This window comes from Hyaena hyaena, unplaced genomic scaffold (assembly GCF_003009895.1).
Source record: "Hyaena hyaena isolate Hyena2069 unplaced genomic scaffold, ASM300989v1 scaffold_13, whole genome shotgun sequence".
In the NCBI taxonomy this organism is placed as follows: Eukaryota; Metazoa; Chordata; class Mammalia; order Carnivora; family Hyaenidae; genus Hyaena; species Hyaena hyaena.
The window spans coordinates 6,067,309-6,085,598 of record NW_024080645.1 but is presented as its reverse complement, the minus strand read 5'-3'; the positions used below and the strand labels follow the sequence as shown (position 1 = coordinate 6,085,598).

The 18,290-nt window shown below is 53.5% G+C and overlaps 1 protein-coding gene and 1 long non-coding RNA gene across 3 annotated transcripts in view; both read left to right on the top strand.

The window, feature by feature from the left end:
- ARNT2 (aryl hydrocarbon receptor nuclear translocator 2) overlaps positions 1 to 1,256 on the top strand; it is a 134,771-nt gene extending 133,515 nt beyond the window's left edge. The window contains exon 20 of the transcript XR_005532765.1: positions 1,246 to 1,256. The gene's annotated coding sequence lies outside the window, so the exon portion shown is untranslated. The remainder of the gene's footprint in view (positions 1 to 1,245) is intronic.
- Positions 1,257 to 5,568: 4,312 nt separating this feature from the next.
- LOC120220198 overlaps positions 5,569 to 18,290 on the top strand; it is a 16,384-nt gene continuing 3,662 nt past the window's right edge. The window contains exons 1-3 of one of the 2 annotated variants that reach the window (XR_005525490.1): positions 5,569 to 5,686; positions 15,478 to 15,610; positions 16,368 to 16,722. This is a non-coding gene — a long non-coding RNA (uncharacterized LOC120220198). Of the gene's footprint in view, positions 5,687 to 15,025; positions 15,273 to 15,477; positions 15,611 to 16,367; positions 16,723 to 18,290 lie in introns of those variants that run through there. The other variant, XR_005525489.1, reaches the window with a different exon arrangement.

Below are 18,290 nucleotides of genomic sequence, written 5' to 3'. Positions count from 1 at the left end.
AAAAAAATTTTAAAAACAGAAAAAAAAAAAAAAGAGCAGCACATACGGGGCGCCTGGGGCTCAGCTGAGCGTGGACTTCAGCTCAGGTCACAATCTCGGGGTTCGTGGGTTCGAGCCCCGCGTCGGGCTCTGTGCTGACAGCTCAGAGCCTGGAGCTGCTTCGGATTCCGCGTCTCCCTCTCTCCCTGCCCCTCCCCTGCTCACGCTCTGTCTTTTAAAAATAAATTAAACATTAGAACAAAAGAGCTATACCTACAAAAAACAAAATTGAGCCTTGTTGGTAAAAACAAGTGAAGATTTTTAGTGATCTCGGGTCCTGGAGCTTGGGCTGCACCTTGTCCTCAAAGATCCCTGATTTCCCCAGGAAGGGAAATCCCACTTCATCGCACTTCACCCGGGGCTTCCCCCCGTGGCAGCCGTGAAGGTCCCATGTCCTGAAAATGAGAAAACACGCCATGTGCTCACCCACCCGGGCCCGGCACTTGCTGGCAGTGAAGACAGAGCCCCCTGGCAGGGAGGAAGGCGCCGGCTCGGTTTCACAAGGCCGCGGAAGGGGAGCCGGAAGGGACTTTGGAGGCAGCTGAGAACTCAGTACCAGACGGGGGAGGGGTCCAGAAGTTCACACGGATTTTGCTTTGTTTCCCAGAAGCTTTAGCAACAGAAGAATGCTCTTCTCGGCCGTGGCTGTGGGGATGCTCGAGGCCCAGCCCCGGACACACCCAGATCCCATGAGGAGCCAGGGGTTTTGACGCCATGCGCCACACGGCAGGAACCACGCATTGAATGTCCAGTGACACACACTGTATTTTTTTTAAGAGTTTACTTTTTTAGGTAACCTCTACCCCAATGTGGGTCTTAACCACACGGCCCTGAGATCAAGACTCCCATCGTCCACCGGCTGAGCCGGCCAGATGCCCCCACATTGTACAGTTATTTATATTTTTGAGATAAATTCGCATACCATAAAATTTGCCGCGTTAAATTATACGGCTGAATTAAAAAAATAAAAATAATAAATGGTACAGGTCAGTGTTTCAGTCTGTTAACAAGGTTGCGCAGCCTGGGGTGCTTTTAACTCCCGACCACTCTCACCCCACAAAGAAACCCACCCGTGTTGGCCTCACCCTCTGTGCCCCACCCCCACGCCCGCTCACCTCCTCTCTGACTCTGGGGTTCGCCTCTTCTGGAGGCACGTAGCTGCGGTCGCGTGGCGTGTGGCGTCTGGTGTGTGGCCGCCTCCCTGAGCCTGTCCCAAGTTTCACCCACACCGTGGTGCCCCTGTACTGACGCACAACCTTCCCTCGTGTGAACGCCGCCCTTTTTATTTATCCGCTCATCAGCTGGCGGCCGTGTCATTGCAGAGAGTGCTCTGGGCACCTGTTCGTGTGCATGAAGACGAAGGGCGGAGTTGCCGGGTCACGCGGTCAGCCCACGGTCAGCTTTCCGAGGAACCGGCAGACCCGTTTCCAAATGGCCGCCCCGCTTACAGCAGCGTCCCCGTGCCCCCCTCACGCACCCCTGTCATCCTCTGCCTTTGTATTTGGAGCCACCCTCGTGGGCGGCAGGAGCTGTCTCACCGGGTTTTATCTGCATTTCCTCGATGGCTCATGATGTTAAATGTCTTCACCTGTATGTAATGTCCGTTTGTCCATCGACTTTGGAGACAAGTCTGTTCAGATCCTTTGCCCATTTCTAATTGGATTTCAGAAAATCCTTGGATGGCGAGTAACTTGTTCTGTGAAGGTTCCGCAAGAGGAGCAAACATTTCTAATAGATTTGACTTTGATAAACAAGTGATACCTTGCAATACGAGTCGTTCCTTGATGTCACGGGATCACAACGGAGCCAACGATTCCCCACCCCCCGCGGGATTGTGGGTGATCGTCTCCCATGCTCGGAGGCTCTGTCTCAGGCCGCGGTGTTGGGCAGAAATCAGTGATTCTTCAGAACGTGGAAGGTGCCCACAACTGGCACTAGTGTATTTTTTGTCACTTCAGATCACCAATGGACAGTCCTTTGCTTTTCATCCCAAGAGGCAGCTCGGGCAGGCTGCCTGCACACAGGGACCCTTTCCTCTGCTGCCTCATTGCCAGTTGCATTCAGTACGATCTGTGACAGGAGCTGATTAATCCTGTACCGGCGTCAGCATCGTTAGTGACCGTGACAGTCGCCCTACACACTGACCCTCCTCTCTCCGTCTCCCTCACACCAGCCTCGAAGTTTGCAAAGGTAAGTGCGGGTTAATTTGCCTATTTCTCTTAATGTTTTGTATTTTCTTCATTATTTTGTATTAGGTTACAGTATCGTAGTCCTTTTTGTACGAATATTTTCGGGTTGTGGAACAAATCATCCAAGTTTCCATTATTTCTTATGGGGAAATTCGCTCTGATACACGAGTGCTTTGGATGCCAAGCATGTTTCCGGAACGAGTTGTGCTCGCAAACCAAGGTTTTACTGTATTTGGGTTTTTTATAATTGAGTTCGAAGACTTTCTATGTATTCCAGCCACGAGTCCCTTATTACGTGTACGACTTGCAACCACGCCTTCCGTTCTGCAGGCTGACTTCTCTCTTTATGGTGTATCCTTTGAGCCACAATGGTTCTTAATTCTGATGACGTCCAATTTACTTTTTGTGGCTGTTATTTGTGCTTTCGGCGTCATATCTGAGAAACTAGCGTCTAGTTTCAATCACAAAGATTGACGTCTATTGACTTCTGAGAGTTGTATTTAGGTCTTTGGTCCATTTTGAGATGACCTTTGCCTGTGAAGTAGCGGGTCCAAATTTGTCCTTTTGCGTGTAGGAATCCAGATGCCCCCCCAACACTGTTTGTTAGAAAGGACATCGTCCTACTTGACAGTGGACCCCTGGACCGTGGACCCCGCGGGAAAGAATGGACCGTCCCTGTGAGGACTGCTTCCTGGCCTCTCCATTTCACCCCACTGGTCTCCATGTGTGTACTTAGTCCAGCACCACAGTCTTGATTGCCATAGTTTTGTAGTAGTTTTTGTCATTGGGAAGCGTGAGCCCTCCAGGTCTGTTTTTCCCAAGGACAGCGCGGCTACTCGGGTCCCTCGCATTTATAGATGAATGAATGAATTGATGAATAGGAACATGAATGTCTGTCATACATTCATCTAGGGATGAATTTTGGAATCGGCTGTCCCTCTACAAAAAGGGTGACTGGCATTCTGACAGACGTGGCCTCTGTTGATCAACTTGGGGATGTATCATCTTAACAGCAGTAGGTCTTACAATCCATGAACACGGGACTCTATTCATTTGTTTCGGGTTTTAGTTCTTCCAACAGGGATTTTTAGTTGTCAGGCATACAAGTCTTACACTTCTTTTGCTAAATTTCTTCCCGGGTGTCGATCGTATGAATGCAATTGTCCTCATTTCATTTTCCGAATCCCCGTGGCCGGTGTGCGCAAAGCAGCTGATGTGCGTGTGACCTTGAGCCATGCGGCGTCCGTGAACTCGCTGACAGCCTCTAGCGGGTTTTTTGGTTTTTGTTTTTGGTTTCTGTCTTTTGTGGACGCTTTGGGATCTTCTCTGTGTGAGCTCATGTCCTCTGCGAATGGATTTCGCTTCACTTCTCCTTTCCAGTCTGGTTCCTCTTGCTTCATTCTCTACTCACCCAGGCAAAACCTCTGTCTGGGGCCACACAGCAGCAGTGACAGCAATCGGCCTTGCATTCCCGTGACCTTCAAGGAAAAGCTTTCAGTCTTTCACCAGTAACTGACCCTTATCTGATTGAGGGATTTCCCTTCCAGTCTTACTTGGGTAGGTGTTTTTGTGATAAAGGGGTGTTTTATTAAAAGGATTTTATTAAGTGTTTTACAAAAGGGGGTTTTATTGTTTTTTTTCTTCATCGATTGCATTTGTCAAGATGCTCATGTGGCTTTTGTCCTTTATTCTGTTGATGTGGTGTGCGTCCACGCGGATGACCTTTTCTTCCGTAACGTCCGGTATTCAGTTCATCCCCCAGATTATTTTTCATTGCAGACACTGTATCTTCCACCTAGAAGTTCAGGAGGGGCCTTGTTATATTTCCGTGTTTCTACTTCATCTTCAGTCCACCTCATTGTTGAATAAACTATATTATCAGGTCTGATTTCTTCTCTGCTCATTTTATCATCTGGACCATTGCTGGATCTGTTTCTATTCCCTGACTTTTCTACTCAACATGGATCATCTCTCCCTGTTTTTTCAAATGCCTGGCAAGTTTTGATGGGATGACAGACGTAAAGTTTACCTTTGTGGCTGCTAGATAGTTTTCTATTCTTACAAACACTGCTCACTCGTTCTGGTACACAGTTAAGTTACAGAGACTGGTTGATTCTCTTGAGTCTGGCTTTTAAGAAAAGCTATCTTAGGAGGGATCATGTGTCCCCTTTCATGGGGCAGCGCCCTCCGAGCACTCTCCCTGGCACCCCCTGAGTGATGAAGTTTCTGGTTCTAGCTTGTGAGACGGGCCCCAGACCTGCGTGCGTGTGTACCCTGAACGATTCTCTCTGCTCCTTCGGGCCGTTCTTCCTCTGACCTTAAATCATCCCCGCACTGACCCGGGCTCACCTGAAGACTCAGAAAAGCTTCTTTACAGAGCTCCTTATCTGCACACAGGCCAGCATGTGCAGGTGTGCGCTTGTGCGTGTGCATGTGTGTGTGTGCGTGTGCACGGCAGTGTCCTTGCCGGCTGTGCAAACACTAAACACCTTGGCTTTCCCAGATCCCAAGCTCTTTTTCTTCAATCCAGACAGAGGCTCTGATGCTGCCTGAATTCCCTTTCTCTGCGCTGCATTCTAGAAACTCTGGCTGGAACCTGGGGAGTCAGCCTTCGTGCTCACCTCAGAGTCCCCTCTCACGGGACCCACCGGCTTCTCTTCTTTGCTGACGAGCAGAGTCGGAAAACCGTTTTCGTATTTATTTTATCTGTTACCTGATTTAGGCAGGAGCGTAAATCTGCGTAATGTTTTTGAGTCAGGCTGATATCTACCCCGAGGTGTGACCTGGCCTCGGGCTCCGGTTACAAGCCCCCCACCCGGCCCCCTGCTCCTGTCTGAGCCCCGCACTCGGCCCACCTGTCTCTTGCACCTGCAAATCCCCCTTTTTGGGACACATGGCATTTCTATCTCCTGCGCGCTGCCGTGGCAAGAACTGAACACCTGTTGGAACCGTCTCCACTCGCCCGCACCCTTCTCTGGTTGCCCTGCAGTGGAGACGCAGAGCCCCTGGGAGGACCCTCAGGGTGCAGACATGGACCCTAGATGCTTCCCGCACAGAGCGCTGCCAGCGGGGCATTTCATCTCCGTGTTGGTGGCGTGCATCCCACATTTGGCGGAGGGCAGCGTTCTTCTCCCAGAAGGTCAGGGATCTTTGTTCTGTTCGCCGATGCTCCCCCTGCAGCCGAGGTTATTCGCGGGCAGATGGTGGCACACGGTGTCTGCTGAGTATTTGCTGAATTTCCCTCCCTCGTCTGCCAGAAACACGTGAGCTTTTTCTTCCTGTTTGGTAAGAGCTTCCTGACATCGTGTTCTTCCTCTTCTTATGCAAAGGGCTGGATTGTTCTGGGTGGTGGTGCCCTCCTTTCCCGGGGGCTCTGCTTCACAAGCTTTCCAAGAGATGCCGGGAAGGCCCACAGAGAAGAAAATATCCAGATTGCGAAAACAGAAAGACGTGAGCAGGTAAATCAAAGATATTTTCTTTTTTAAAAAATGTTTATATATTTTTGAGAGAGAGAGACAGAGACAGAGGATGAGCAGGGGAGGGGCAGAGAGAGGGAGACCCAGAATCTGAAGCAGCTCTGGGCTCTGAGCTGTCAGCACAGAGCCCGACGCGGGGCTCCAACTCACAAACTGAGATCATGACCGAGCCAATGTCAGGCACTTAACCCACTGGACCACGGAGGCGCCCCTAATCAAAGATGTTTTCCATCTACTTTAGGCGCTGTGCCTGTTGCAAAGGACAGACCTCTATGATGTAGGTGATTTCTAGGTTAAAAGCTAAGCCTTTCCTATTAACAATATGGGGCCTTCAGCCATGAGGGAAATAGATAAATTGCAAGTGTAATGAGGTATCAGGGACGCCTGGGAAGCTCAGTCGTTTGAGCATCTGACTCTTGATTCTGACTCAGGTCATGATCCCAGAGTCGTGAGTGCAAGCCCCGCGTTGGGCTCTGTGCTGAGCACGGAGCCTGCTTGGGATTCTCTCTCTCTGCCCCTTCCTCTCTCGCACTCTCTCTCAAAATAAATAAATAAACATTTAGAATCAACTGTAAGGAGGTATCAGAATGGCTACAATGAGCAGTGCCAGGAGCTGACGGGAACATGAAAACCTGGCCCATGGGAATAGAAGAAGGGACTCAGAGAGGTCACTTGCCACTTCCTTTCAAAACTAAATAAAAAGTGGGTTGATCCTGACCCAGCCATTGCGGTATGGACATTTCTCCCAGAAAAATGAAGTCTTATTATTTTTAAATTTTTTTTTTTACTGTTTTATTTATTTCTGAGAGAGAGAAACAGCGTGAGCAGGGGAGGGTCAGAGAGAGAGGGAGACACAGAATTGGAAACAGGCTGAGCTGTCTGCACGGAGCCCGACACGGGGCTCGAACCCACGAACCGTGAGATCATGACCTGAGCTGAAGTCGGACGCTTAGCCGGCTGAGCCCCCCAGGAGCCCCAATGAAGGCTTATTTTTTCACCTAAGAATTTATAAATGAATGCCCACAACAGCTTTATTCCTAAGTAATCAAACAGCGTTCTTCAATGGATTAAAAACCCAAAAACCAAAGAAACCCGCGCTACATCCTTCCTGCAGAACATGGCTCAGCAATAGACCACCGGTTCCTGTGACCACCAGAAGGGTCCTCGGGAAATCGTGCTGCGTGATAAAAGCCAGTGTCAGAAGGACACGTGCTGCTTGAGTCTAGTGATGTGACATTCGGAGGATAGTGGTCACCGAGCTGCAGGAGGCAGTCCCAGGGCTCGGGGCGGGGTGGGTGCGGTAGGGGAGCTGGCACGAGCCGGTGTGGGGACAGTGCAGGGAGCATCCTCTGTGTGGTGGTGGGCAGGCAGGCCACACGGTGGAGCTGTGTAGAGCCACACACACACACACGCTCACACACGCTCACACATGCTCACACACGCTCACACACACTCATACGAGTGCGCGTAGAACTCTGAAGAAGCTCTGGATCGTTCCAGTGTCAATCCCGCGGTGACGAGGTCTGATGGCCGTGAAAACATGTAAGATGTAACGAGGCTGCAGAGGAGAGAGAAGGGTGCACGGGACCTGCCTGCACATTATTTTGAGTAATTTAGAATTATTTCCAAGTAAAAAGTGTGTTTTTCAAGGAGGCTTCGGTACAGCACGAATGTGGCCTAGTTAGACGTTACAAAATGCTTTTCCGAGTCTCTTTCTGCCCTTCATATCTTCCCGTCCTGCTAACATGAACTTGCTCCCGACACGCAACAGAGCCAGAAGGGACCCATCATTTCTCTCAACAGACGTGTATTAAGGAAGCAGCCTCAGCTGCTGTCAAGTAATATTTCGCCTGGAAAGTGTCCGTTGGCTTTGGAGTTTAGGGGTCACCGGGGACCCAGCAAGTGAAAGCGCAGTGGCGAGGCAGAGCGGAAGGCAGGTGCCTCTTCCGTGAGGACCGAGCCCTGGAGGTTCCTCGGAGGAAGATACAGACTCGGGGCGAAGATGCGAGCTTGGCTGCCAGGCTCTGGTCACAAGGCGACACCCAGATCTCAGAACCGAGCTCAGCGGGTGGGCCGAGGGCTCCAGAGGCCGGCAGAGCACGCAGGTGGAGGCCACAACAGCAGGGGGCTGCGAAGGGTGCTTCCTGATGCACAAGCACGTGCTCAGGGGGGTACCAGGCTCCCCCCACGGCCCCTCACGGGTCCTGGTGCACGTACGGCTCCATGCTGCACTTGGCCTCCAAGCGTGGCCTTCTAGGACTGTCTCAAGAATAAAAAATGGGACGTCCGTGTGCTCTTCTCCCTCCACTAAGTGGTCATTATTGATCGCAGGGATGCAGCCCTGGTCCCACGGGGCCTAGAACAGACCATGCGCGCTTCTGACGGCCGTTTAGTGAGAGGCTGTACACCACGCGGACCTGTGTGTAAACCCCCATCCGTTCATCCAGAACCCGGGAATCTATTATTCAGTAGAAGGATGTGATAAATCCACAAAATACTTCATTTCCGTTGCACGTTGTAGGGCAACGATTTAATTCCACGTCGGGACATTACACGCCTTCACCCTCTGCTTCCCTGCCCTCTCTCCGCGCGGGAAGCTGGATCAGCCTCTGTGGATCCCACGCTAGCGGCGAACAGAGGGCCTTAGCACGGGAAGGGAAGGCTTCATAACGACAGAGCAACCGCAGTCAGGGTACTTTGCAAGATCCGGCAGTTCCTAAAAGTTTCAAAGGATTTCCTTGGTATTCTGGGACCTGGGATTCAAAAATTAGAAGCCAAGGTTGGAGAGCCGAGTGGGGTTTAACCTCCCGTGGAGTGAGGGAGATTCAAGATGACCTGACAGTCCCCCTTTCCCAACAGCGAGTGATCTGAACCCAGAGGGGCTCAGAATATGTCCCCTCAGATACGCCGCTTCGGTGGATTGTTCTGAAGTACGAGGGCTTGAGAAACAAGACAGGCGCGGGAGGGACCCTCTGCCCCGTGAAAGCAGGACATACGTCCCCCGTGAGGAAGATGCCCTCCCTGGACCAGGGTGGGAGGCCGCTCTGTGGGACTGAGGACCAGGAAGGCCGTAGAACAAGCCTGCGGCTCCTTCGCCATTTACCGCCCACAGCCAAACCCTTGTCTTGTCCAGCTCTTCACAAGCGTATCGTTTCTTTGTCTAAAAGGCAAAAATCTCTCTGCTCGGGCTAAGCTTTGCCTCCTCTCTTTGTGCGGCTCCGTACGAACGTCATCAATTTGTTTTTCTCCTGTTGATCGGGCTTCTTATTGGGGGGAGGGGTCTCTCAGTCAAGGGTCTAGAAAAGTAGAGGGAAAACGAGTTTTCCTCCCACGCCCACGCGAAGGGCCGACCGGGGGCAGACAGAGCAGACGGGCCACAGTGTGGACGCTCGCGGTCTGGCAGAACAGCGGCCCCTCCCAGGCCAGGAGGGCTGTGCCTCCCTCGTAGCACAGCCGCTCGGCAGCTCGGCACCTCGGCCGGTGCTGAGCAGGTGAGAGCCCCTCGGTCCCAAGGGGGCTGCGGAAGTACTGAGGGAGCTGGTGGCCGGAAGAGGTGTGGGGACAGAACGAGGGAGCGTACAGCCCTCGTGACCCAAGCAGGGGACCGTGCACATCAGCCGCCGAGGCTCCCGGAGCCCAGTGCCAGGGGCACTGAGCCTCAACACAACAGAGAGCGGCACCGATAAATCGCCCCGTGGACCCTGGACAGTAGACCACCTCGGCCGAGCTGAGGCGGGGAGGGAAAACGGAGAGTCTCACACCGGACCCGAAAGATGCTTTTAAAGCAAAACTGAGTGAAAGATGGTTTCCTACCGTCTATGAACTTGGCTGAGTCAAGGGAGGAGGCCTGAGTCCAAACAGCACAGCACTGCCGGCCCCAGGCTGAGAGCCAAGGGCATCCTCCTCAAGGGGTGTGTGTGTGTGTGCGTGTGCGTGTGCGTGCGTGTGCGTGTGCATGTGCGTGCACGTGTGTGCGTGCACGTGTCCCTGTGGGGTGCACATGTGCTTGCATGTGTGTGCACACGTGTGTGTGAGAGCATGTGTATGCACGTGTGTGTGCACGTGTGCCTCTGTGGGGTGCACACATGCATCTGTGTGCATGCGCGTGTGTATATGTGTGTGTGTGCATGTTGTGTGCACATGTCTGTGGGGTGCATGTGTGTGCACATGGTTGAGTGTATACACGTGTGCGTGTGCATGTGTGAGAGCGTGTGTACATGTGCGCGCGCGTGTTCCCATGTGTGTGTGCATGTTGTGTGCATGCGTCTGTGGGGTGTGTGTGTGTGCCTGTGTGTGCGCGCATGTGTGAGAGCGTGTGTACACACGCGCGCGTGTGCACATGTGTGTGCACGCGTGCGCGGTACAGGGGCTGGAGGCGGGAGGCACAGGACCCCTCTGCCGTGTGCACACCGCCCCCCAGGTCATCCCCAGCGACTGAGCAGCACCTTGCTGACCCCCCGGCTCTTTGGCTGGAAGAAGGGCGGTTTCTCGATGCTCCAGGGACCTCAGACCTGGGCTCAGCCCGTGTTCCCGGGCCAGCGCCTCGCTCGTGTCTCCACGGGGCTGACCTCCGAGGGACGGGATTTTCTCCACAGTCTGTCACACGCCGCCAGCCCCTGTGCGGCGCGCCCCCAGCCTCCCTGCCCAGCTCGCGGCCTCTCCTCCACGTCGCCCCGTGTGCCAGCCAAGTCCTCCGTGTCCTCGGCTCCGCCTGCCGCGTGGGAACGCCACAGCCGGTGACTTCAACAGCAGAGATCGGCTGTCTCGCAGTCTGGAGGCTGGACGTCCGCGGTCAGTGTGCGGGCAGACCTCCGACCTCCGCCGGCCTCGCAGACGGCTGCCTTCTCCCCTTGTCCTCACAACCCCCTTGACCTTATCTCTGTGCAGGGGAGGGAGCTCCCTGGCGTCTGTTCCTTTTCTTGCCTGGACACCAGTCCCATCGGAGTGGGGGCCCTGCCCTTACGACCTCACTCGACCTCCCGTCCTTCCCCAGGGCTCTCTGTCCAAGCACCGTCACCCTGGCGGTTAGGGCTTCTGCAGAGGGGTGGGGGGCGGGGGACACGGTTCAGTCCAGAGCACTAAATGCACTTCAAGCCTTTGCTCCGCTCAGGCCCCCGCGCCCCGTCCCGACCCCCCTGACCCAGGACAGGTCTCCCCGTGTTTACCCTTCGCTGCACACCGAGCCTCTACGAATGTGCGTTTTCTGCCTTGACCCCGGGGGTCTGTGGACTTACGTTTGCTTCCTCTCACCGGTTCTGTTAGCTCTTCCTAAATAGGTTTTCCCAAGATGCTTTGAGCCGGCAGAGCTGGGCTGGAATATGTCCCCAAATGTGTGAGGTCCCAGCGGCTCCTGTAACAAATTACCACACATGTGGTGGCTTAAAACAACACACATTTATCTCTCATCTTTCCAGAGGTCGGAAGTCCAAAGCAGTGTCCCTGAGCTGAAATCAGGGTGCAGCCAGCCGGTTCCCTGCGGAGGGTCCGGGCCTGCGTCCCTCGGCTCCTGACCCCTTCCTCGGACAAGGCTAGTCTCCGCCTGGTCCCCCGACCCCCTTCGATGGACTGTGACGTCGGTGGGCCCACCCGACGGCCCGGACCCTCTCCCCACCTCAGGATCTTTATGTCACGTCTGCAAAGTCTTTCCCCCAGGAAGGTGACACATTCACGGGCTCCGGAATTAGGACTCGGATGACTCCGAGGGACCCTTGTCAGGACCATGCCTGTCAAGAGGACGGCAGCCTCATCCCCCACCGTCGGAACTGCTGTAGGTACCAAACGACCGGCCGGTTCTGCGACAGAAGGACCCGCTCCTGGAGTTTCCCCCGCGGGAGGAGCGGGAGGGGCTGGAACCCCAGACACGCTGCAGCGCTGTCTTGGCCTCCGCTGTGTCCCCTACTCCACGATCCGGAGCCCCGGTGTCTTCAGATGCTGAAGGGAAGCCACACGCTGCTGTGGGGACATAGGGAGCCGGTGCCTGTGGGAAATGCCACGCGCACCCGTGAACCTGCTTCCTGCCGTCCGCGGGTCCTGTCTCCTGTCAGCCTGGGCGATGGACGCATGGCTCTCTCTTACCCTCTTGTATTGGACCGTGACTGAGCACGTGCAGTGATGGAGGCGAGGTCCCCTCCCCTGCGGACTTGAATGAGGGCCTCTCGAGCTCACGTCTGACTCTGTGGTGCAGCGCCATTCAGGCGTGTCCCGTTTCCCCGCCACTGCTGAGGTTGGGGCACCTCGCTGCGATGTGCACGCGCTCACACGCACAGCCTGTCTGCCCGCACGGCCCCGGGACGCCTGGGCCTGCTCCACGATGACCGACTAAGTCGGCCAGCGAGTGACCCGCACGAGGACACGACCCCCGGCAGCGAGCGAGGCTGCGGAGGGAGAGTGGGAGCCGCTTGGCCAGCTCAGAGCCTCCATCCCTTCCCTCCCCGCCTCCACGGTGGCTCACGGAGCGTCTACTCACACGTGCAGATCCGGTTGACCCACATCTCTTCTTAGAGCCTTTCCTGCCCATCCCCCGTGTCCCCCACCGGAGAATCCCTGCTCTTCCGCAGCCTCCGAAGCCCACCCTTAAGCAACCCCCTCATCACACCAGCTCCATCCCCACCGCCCCTCCCTCACCCGCCGCGCGTCACCCAGCTTCTCCTGCAGGGCCACCTGTCTCCGGCCGGCCGCCTTTGACCATGACCTGACCACACAGCAGCCCTGCTCCTGATGCCTGCCCCTTAATTCGTGGCTTGTGTGTGACCCCTTCCGGGAAGCCTTCTCTGCCCCCCACCCGGCCAGCTCCGGGCTCTTCAGCTGCACCCTCACGTGGCACGGTCGCCGGTATGCGTGGACGTAACTGTGGGTATTTCCCACACGGCCCCCTTCAGGGCGATGACCATGTCCCACGCCCGCCTGTGTCCCCATGTCTCAGTCTGTGCTTGGAACCCAGTGCAGGAAGTGAATTACAGTGAGTTCAAGCGACTTGCGTCCCGGCAGAAGACGTTACTGTTGACCTGTCCGATGTTCTCGTAAAGGTGGGCTCAGCTCGTCACTCACCGCGTGTCTGGAAAGCAGCCCAGAGACCCCGCGGTTCATAAGAATCTCCCCGGGTGGTGCTTCAGCTGTCGAACCAGCAACTTCAGAAACTACCAGAAAAGGGCAAATGTGACGGAAGCTGGTGCTCGTTACTCACCACTGACATTTGTTTTTCAGCCAAATGGGTTTCTTGATTAATGGTTTTGTAAAACATTTGGGAAAAATAGAAAAACAAATTAACGTGATGCTCTCTGATTCCATGATCCCTGCCAGCCGTCATCTGTAACACGTTGCCAATCTGGCGACGACGAGCATCTCTCCCCCTTGCCCAAGCCTTTCACATCCTGGGGAGAACTTCCACAGCCCGATTCGAGGCAAGATTCCTGATGAGGTGCACGCTGATGTCACTGACCCCAGGAAGACACACACACGGGACAGTCACCTTGCCCTGCCCGAGGCTGACACGTAACCCCAGGGAGCTCTTCTGTGGATTTCTTCATTTCCTGTTTCCCTGACCTCAAATGGCTTTGAAATTGAGGAAGTTAAAAAAAAAACAAACAAAAAATGACGGGGCGCCTGGGTGGCTCAGTCAGTTGAGCGTCCAACTTCAGTTGAGGTCATGATCTCAGTTCGTGGGTTCGAGCCCCACGTTGGGCTCTGTGCTGACAGCTCAGAGCCTGGAGCTGCTTCAGATTCTGTTTCTCCCTCCCTCTCCCCCTCCCCTGCTCACTCTCTGTCTCTCTCTGTCTCAAAAATAAATAAACATTAAACAGAGGGAGAGAGAGAATTTCTCCTCCCAAGTTGGGGACCCACTTGATCCACATGGCAATCGGGTTCCTCGCAGCGTCCGACAGCAGCTACCATCTGGTGGCACTAACTCTGCAGTAATGCATCTGTCACCGTGTGGGGTCATGATCCTAATCCACCATTACAGATGTAGAAGCTGAACCCCGTCCAAGCTCTAACAAATAACCACCGACTGAAAGAGTGGTGATTGGGACTTAGCTCAGCTTTTACTTCAGAGCCCATGCTCTTGGCTCCCACGTGTCCGAGTCCCTTGACCCATGAGTTCTCTGAGTCACAGGATTCTAGCATCCAGAGGTCATCTGACACAGCCGCCTTCCCAACTCCTGACAGCCCCCTGCCTCCCAAGCCTGCCTCAGCTCAGCTCAGGGAAAGCTGTTGGTGACGTCTTCCCATGTTGAGCCCAGATCTACCAGTGCCCTCCCCAGCAGTGCTACTTAAGCCGTGGGGCCCCGTAGAACAGTCTTCTACAAGATGGCCTTCGAAGTGTCTGAAGACAATGCCCCCAACCCTGGCTGTAGCGGGACACAGGACTGAGCCCTGGGACTAGACGACAGGCCGGTACGGAGCTGAATGTAGACGGAGGACTGGCCACCAGCACGGCCGTGGCACCCATCACCGCTGCTTGCTTGAGCCATACTCTCCATCTGTGAAGCTTTTCTCAAATGATGCTAAATTGAGAGGTTTCTCTCCCGTTGTGACTAAGACAGGAATAGCTGCTCTTATGATGGCTCTCCAGAGACACAGAGTGAGAAGGAAGGGCCCGCATGGGTGAGAAGCTACAGAGCAGGTCTGGCAGTGCATCCGGAGTGTCCCGCATGGAAACACGGTGGCTGGACCTGACCGGCGATCCCCAGTCCCCGCTCCCATCTGGCAAGGCCAGGGTCCCCACCTGGGAGGTGCTGGTTATGGCTTGATTCCTGCTTCCCTGCTCCTTTTTCTTCTGCTGCTGCTGGGTTTTGTGAAAAGGAACTAAAAACAGAGATGCCAAAGGCCAGAGGGTAAATATTTCAGGCTTTGGGGGCCATATGGTTTGTGACACAACTCTACTCTTCCTTCCGCCGTGGCCGGGAAGCAGCCACGGACTTCGCCGTGGACGCATGGGTACAGTGATACTCAGCAAACTTTCACTTCAGATGCCGCAATTTGAATTTTATACCATTTTAGTTTGTTTTTGAAATATTTAACGATTTTAAAATCATCCCTACCTTGCCAGTCGTGGAGAAACATGTAGTCTTTGGGCCATTGGTCTAGAATGTTTGCTGATCCAGTTGTCAGCCGCGGGGGGGGCTCTGGACCATACGCTCGGCCAAGCGCCGTGGCCTCCAGACCCTGACCTGGGGCCTGGTGACTCCTCTGGAGATCGTGCCTTTCCCGTCTCTGCTTGGTTCCTGCCCTGAAGCCCCTCCCCGCCGCCCATGGCCGCGCCAAGCCCAACACCGATTGCTCAGCACATCCGCTTACGTCCCTCATCCGCGCTGTCACTCCTTGGAAGGCTTGGCTGTCCAGTAGGAATATTTGTCAGCTGTCTTGAGCTTTGACTCATGACTGCTAAAGGGAATGTGCCCGCAAGTTAATTCCCCAGGGGAGAAAATAGGATTAAGGAAAGACGTGAAGGTTTAGGGACAATAGCTGTTTAACGGGCAGCTGGGCACTCGGGGAAGCTGGTAAGAGGTGGAACAGGCCACTGAGTTGGATCCGTTGAGGACACAGCAGCCCTTCCCTGAGCTAAAAACAGGTATTTTCCAATCTTACAAGCATTTCTTAAACTCAGTCTAAGTAACTTTTGGTGTTATGATAGAGTCTGTGTGAAAACCAGAGCTACTTTTAAATATTATTTTAAGTTGTTTGCAGCGAGTTGTTTTTCTTGATCTGGAAGTGGGAGCTTTGGTTTCTGCTAAATATTGTTATTTCTTTCAAATCCTTTGTTTGTCTTCGGAAAGTCCCAGGGCTTCGGTTCCGGTCTGCGTGTTGGCTTGTTTGTCAAGGCGGCTTGGTTGAACTCATTTTTTCCCCACTTTCTGTGATGCTTGGGAAGTGGAAGACCACACAGTTGGGGTCACCAGCCTACAGCAGGTCAACAAACTCTCTTTCCCTATTCCAGACCCAGGAATGGGTACGCATCCCCCCGGGCACTGAGGCACGAAGGTGGGTGGGAGGCGGGCAGTGCACGCGAGGTGAGTCTGACTGCTCAGACAAAAACCCAGAGTACTTATGCCAACCATGTTCTGACCCGCAAGTCTGAGGAAGGACTGAGACAGTCTTCCGAGTTGTCAGCAAAGTGACTGCATGATCCATACAGGGTCCCACGGTGAATACGCATTAGTTCACACATTATGGGAAGTGCTGAAGGGCTTCCAGACATATGTCCATTTACAAAACAAAACTGGCTCTTAAAAATGCTTTATTGATTACATAATAAATATCAAAAAGCATTAAAGCAAAAGACAACAACAAGTTTAAATGATCCATTCCTCAAACAATTATACACAGAATCACCATATGATCCAGAAAGTCTACTTCTAGGTATATATCCAGAAGAATGGAAACCAGGCACTCGGACGGATATTTGCACACCCATGCTCATAGCAACATTATTCGCAATAGTCAAAAAGTTAAAACAGGGGTGCCTGGGTGGCTCAGCTGGTTGAACTTCCGACTCTTGATTTCGGCTCAGGCCATGACCAAGGTCATGGGATCAAACCCCACGTAGGGCTCTGCACTGAGCGTGGAGCCTGCTTGGGATTCTGTCTCTCTCTCTCTGCCCTTCCCTGGCTCACACTCTCTCATGGTCTCTCTCTATCTCAAAATGAATAAATAAACATTTTTTTAGAGTGAGAACAACCTGAGTATCCGCACACAGATGAACGGATAAACACGTCGTATGCACGCGATGGGATGTGACTCTACCCTAACAAGGAATGAATTCTGACACTGCTACAACACGGATGGGCTGTAAAGACGTTATGCTCGCTGTAACAGTCTAAACAAAAAAGACAAATGTTGTGCGATTCCACTTCTATGAGGGAACAAGCCTAATGGAGTGAATAGAGACAGGAAGTAGGGTGGCGGTTATTGTTTCACGGGCACAGAGTTCCGCTTTGGGAAAGTGACATCTGGAGATGGATCTGCAGCAAGGGGAATGCGTTTAACGCCCCTGAGCTGTACGTTTAAAAATGGACAAAGTGGTAAGTTTTATGTTATGTATATTTTATCACCAGAAAAACCGTCCATTAACAAGAGAAGTACAAACCGGTACTCCAAAAACCATAAAAAGTTGCAGAAGGAAAGCATAGACAACCTAAATAAGTCAAAGGCATTTCACGTTCGCAAGCTGGAAGACTTACTAATTGTTAGGGTGGCGATACAGGTCGATCTCAAACTGATCTACAGATTCGACGCAATGCTTATCAAAGTCTCCATTAACTCCTCTGCAGAAATTGACAGCCAATTATAAAAGTTTATGGAAATTTAGTGGACATTTTTAAGTGTTTATTTATCTATTTTAATGCTGATTTATTTTTGAGAGAGAGAGAGAAAGACAGAGCTGAGCAGGGGAGGGGCAGAGAGAGCTGGAGACACAGAATCCAAAGCAGGCTCCAGGCTATGAGCTGTCAGCACAGAGCCCGACGCGGGACTCGAACTCAATGAGTCATGAGATCATGAGATCATGACCTGAGCCGAAATCAAGAGTTGGATGTTTAACTGATGGAGCCATTCAGGTGCCCCAAACATTTTTAAGAAGTCTAAAATTGGAAAACTCAGACATTTTCGTTTTCGGCTTTTACTGTGACAGTGGAATAACGGAGAAAGCAGCATGGACAGACACAGAGATCCACAGAGTAGAACTGACAGTCTGGAAATAGGCCATTGCACTTCCAGCCAGTTGGTTTTCCATAACAGCACCGAGAGCCAAGACCATCCAATGGGGAATGAATCGTCTTCCAACAAATGTTGCTAGGCAGCTGGAGGGCCACATGCAGAAGGAAAACTTGGACCCCCGCCCCACAGCAGATCTACAAGTTAGCATGGATCGAAGACCACACCTAAGAGCTAAAGCAAACCCCCCATACGCTGCTGGTGGGTGTAGACACTCAGGAAAACAGCCTGGCAGTTCCTCAAAAGACACAGAGTTACTGCACGACCCAGCATGGAATGAATCCAGGGGGCCGCCCTGGAGTCCGGGATGCAGTGGGGTCACTGTAGCACCCAGGAGCCCACACCCCGGCTGCTGTTGGAGGCAGATGTCCAGCCCGTGGCCCCTCTGGCCCCGACACAGCCGGAGCTGCAGCCCACCCCCCTCCCCCCACCTGCCTGGCGTCTTGCTGCAGAGACGGAACCGTTTGCATGGGGGGTTGGGGTGTTCCAGCCTCCAGGGGTCGGGGAATGAGCCGGGGGGGGGGGGGAGGGCAGATGACCAGCGTAGCCAGTGTGTGGAGCCTTTCGGGGCCTGAGACGGTGAAACAGGGGCAGATGGGACCTCCCGTCCCCCGCAGGCGGTGAGCCCCACCCCACCCCGCCCGTGCAGACTAACCTGCGCCGCCATTTATTCACTCACGCGATGGGCTGCTTATTCTGTAACCGGCGTGGAGCTAGTGCAGGGAAGGCAGCCCCGCCACCCCCTCCTTCACACCCTCTCTGGCCTGAGTGTCCTGACCTCCCCCGACTCCGTCGAATATAACCAGTCCCTCCTCGCAGCCCCAGTGCGGCTCTTTCTGCCCCCAGGTCCTGACCCTGTGTTTTTTTTTTTTTTTTT